Here is a 4,083-nt window from a genome sequence, read left to right as displayed (position 1 = left end):
GATATTTTGTCTCCTTAGCTCGAATTATTACCTTTTATCCTTTGTGGTTATTCTATTTAATTCCACCAATTATACTCACATTAGAGTGAAAACGCCAAATGTATATATCAAATGTAACGACCAAGTTTGAAGGATGGTGTGCCTCAAACTGATGGGAAACTATCATTACCTATTCAAACAGATCCCACTTGAAAGCACAATGGACACTCTACACCGTTCCAGTGGCCTAATGTTTAGGGCGTCCGTTGTGGATGCGGGAGGTCATGGGTTTGATCCCCAGCCTAGTCCTATCAGAGACTTACAAAATTGATACTGACAACTGCCTCTCTAGGTGCTCAGCATTAAGAAGTTAGTGATAGAACTGGTTGGCCTGGTCTCAGGATAATGGGACTGGGTGGGACATCATGCTACGTGTCTGCGACATGATGCCCCAGTGCTAGGCATCACTATAAACTGCCACACTGCAGACAACGTACCTATATGATTGAAAAATTGTTAAAGCTACGTTAAAAATCCAAATCAAACAAAAACACACACTCTCTCTCTCTCTCTCTCTCTCTCTCTCTCTCTCTCTCTCTCTCTCTCTCTCTCTCTCTCCTGTAAAGACAGAAAAGGTACATGCACGTGATACTTGAGTACAGTATCAAACTTGACTATTTTAAAAACAACTTGCAACAAAGAAAGGCAAATATTGTTCTATCCGTCGAGCATAAGTTACAGGGAAGATGACACTTTTGCATTTGGTAATGGTCAATTGAAGTCTGTATTGATCTGTGGAAGTCTGTATTCATAAACATGAAACGGGGACCAAAGGATATAATACAATTACACGTTTGTTACATAAATATAATCTTCTTCCCATGCGTATATTAGGACAAAAATCTGTCGGTCTCGATCCCGCCAACTTTCTGCTCTTACATTAATAAATATATTCACTGTCTGGTGTCAGATATAACATTTGCAAATAATATTTGTTAAAACATATCTATTCGTTACTTCAGTTTGAATATGTGTGCTCGCTACCTAAATTCTCAAAGACAAAGACTTATGATCTGGAGTAATTTAATCATCATACCGTATCATGACATCGATCTCCTGAAAAACTGTAAGCATAGAACAGGGAGTATAGGTTTATAACCCACTTTGAAAACGATTGTACATTCATCAGTTTCTTAGTCTGCCAGCGACCATTATCGTGCTTTAATAGAAGACACATTTGCCGATAGATGATACATTTTCAAACCGCCTAGCAAAACTCTACGTTCATTGACATAGTTTGAACAACGCTTCGAACTTTTGTCTGTCATCTTTGAGGGCCATCAGGAACCCCATCTAAGCCAGTTCACTCACACACAGCAAATATGGTGGATTTGTGTGTCGTCGACGTGCTGCTACCCATCAAAAGGAAACCTTTCGGATACGCCTAAGTAGGGAACGTGTCGTCATTCAATGGAAATGGTTCATCTGCGAGTAGGACTATGTGGAATGTATTTGGCCCGGAGTGGATGAAAGCAAGTTATAACCCAAACCAACATTTTTCCAGTTTATAATATCATCATTCTTATCAACTGCATTAATACATACATATTAGGGTCAAGTCAAGCAGCTCAATGCACCCGACCCTAAAAGATATATACAACAATGTAGCCATCATTTGAAAACAACCGGGAAAGAAATAATAACTACTATAATATACGTTAACTAATTCGATTCAAATACAATTTCAATAAATATAATTCGCAACAAAATACCGTTTGCATAGCAAAGGCTAAAAAACGAACGTGCCGCACTGTAATCAATATAGAAAGCGTCGTACCTCGGTGCATATCAGTCTTCCTACTGGTGACGTCACGATAAATCAGCCATTGGTGTTAGCACACTCAATTAGGTTTGACCTACTTCCAATTGGAGGGCGCCCATCAGGGCCCGAGGTCATAAACATAATAACGCGTAACAATATCTAGATTTCCAAACGAGTATATTTTGGAAAACATTTCCTCATGGGCAAGATCCATTGTTTCATCAATCGGAATAGGATTCACTATCACAATATTAAAGTAAGAACCTGATTCACCTAAATTACGCTGATTTGACGACGTCTATATGTCCTTTCTAAAGAAGGAGTTCTGTCTTCAACAGGAATCCAGAGAAAGTGTTCCGAACATTATACATGTGTTAGTAGTAGTAGTAGGAGTAGCAGTAGTAGTGTTAGTGGTAGTAGTAGTACTAGTATTAATGGTATTTGTATGAGTTAATGTTACACGAGGAATGGTTTTCTCTTTCCAATCACATACAATTCAACAAACTCCATGCCATCATGTAATGAAAGCATTTTGTGGTTTATTTTCTACAGAGAAAATTATAATGCATATTTGTCGCTTTCAGTTACCGATCCGTGAATAGAAAAGTTTTAACACATGATATGATCAGTGTTCTAACGATATTTTTCGAACATTGACTGGGGAGACCTGTATAATATTTAACTCCAAAATATTTGTTTGAAATTGTTTTCATTGACTGAATGGATGTATCGATATGTATTCATCAGCCCACAAGGACGGTTCATGGGTCAACTGTTATTTCTTGTTATACTCATGTATTGTCCTTGAGAGCCAGATTTATTATTCGACTGATTATTGGTGACCTTCGCTAGCACAGTTTCGCAAATTGCATCAATGTTGCATAGCCTCAATCAGAGTTGACAATCCTCCAATGTGACCATTGATTCAATACACATGAGGGCCAATCTCACAATCGCCTTTCTATAGAAAGACTTCTTACTTGTCCTATGTTCAGACCACATGATAGATGATTCTCTTTCAACTTTTCTTGGAATATGCTCGTTTGCATGGCAGTCCTTCAACACAGTTAACGTCTCCATCCGGAAAGCGCTAAAATGAAACGCAGCTAGTTCAGTCACAGTTCCTGCCTTTGAACATTTAGTAAATTAAAAAATATTTTTATGTAGCTTAAATTCCTCACCTACGAGTTGAAAATGAAAACTCACAGTGAATCGTGTTTGATAAGTCTTAATGTTTATAAAGTAGAAACGTACGCTCCCAATGGCATTATAACCTTCGCGATAATGATAATTTTGTACAATCATAAACACTAAATTTAAATAATATCACCCACCCCTCAACAGTGGGAGGCTATTTTCTTGTAACAACTAGTATTGCCATCCATTTAGAATTTATAGAGGTATCAGAATACCGATAAGATGAACTTACCTATAAGTTAATGTAGTTGACCATCATGGATGTTTAGAACACGTTTTATGACTAGTTATAGTGTTTTCTACCATGTTCTACATCTGCGCCTCGGGGTAAATCATTTGCTCTTTTGACATATGCTGGTGCGCATGCTTTCTGAAGAATGCTTTTAGTTTCTCCTGAAGATATAATCTCTCATGGAAAATGTATATAGCCTCGGTAGCGCAGCAGGTAGCGCGTCAGTCTCATAATCAATCGTAGAGAGCAATCTGAAGGTCGTGAGTTCGATCCTCACCCGGGGCAGATATTTTGTCTCCTTAGCTCGAATTATTACCTTTTATCCTTTGTGGTTATTCTATTTAATTCCACCAATTATACTCACATTAGAGTGAAAACGCCAAATGTATATATCAAATGTAACGACCAAGTTTGAAGGATGGTGTGCCTCAAACTGATGGGAAACTATCATTACCTATTCAAACAGATCCCACTTGAAAGCACAATGGACACTCTACACCGTTCCAGTGGCCTAATGTTTAGGGCGTCCGTTGTGGATGCGGGAGGTCATGGGTTTGATCCCCAGCCTAGTCCTATCAGAGACTTACAAAATTGATACTGACAACTGCCTCTCTAGGTGCTCAGCATTAAGAAGTTAGTGATAGAACTGGTTGGCCTGGTCTCAGGATAATGGGACTGGGTGGGACATCATGCTACGTGTCTGCGACATGATGCCCCAGTGCTAGGCATCACTATAAACTGCCACACTGCAGACAACGTACCTATATGATTGAAAAATTGTTAAAGCTACGTTAAAAATCCAAATCAAACAAAAACACACACACTCTCTCTCTCTCTCTCTCTCTCTCTCTCT

General features: G+C 38.7%; 1 non-coding gene across 1 annotated transcript; it reads left to right on the top strand.

Annotated features, from left to right (window-relative positions):
• The first annotated feature begins 3,425 nt into the window (after positions 1–3,425).
• Positions 3,426–3,515, top strand: Trnam-cau (transfer RNA methionine (anticodon CAU)). Its single transcript is given in 2 exon segments — positions 3,426–3,462; positions 3,480–3,515. It is a non-coding gene; the product is annotated as a tRNA-Met (tRNA).
• The last annotated feature ends 568 nt before the right edge of the window (positions 3,516–4,083 follow it).

Source organism: Sinohyriopsis cumingii, chromosome 15 (genome assembly GCF_028554795.1).
Source record: "Sinohyriopsis cumingii isolate HCF-2022 chromosome 15, ASM2855479v2, whole genome shotgun sequence".
Lineage (NCBI taxonomy): Eukaryota > Metazoa > Mollusca > Bivalvia > Unionida > Unionidae > Sinohyriopsis > Sinohyriopsis cumingii.
Note: the sequence above shows the minus strand (reverse complement) of the source record. Positions and strands in the feature narration are given on the sequence as shown.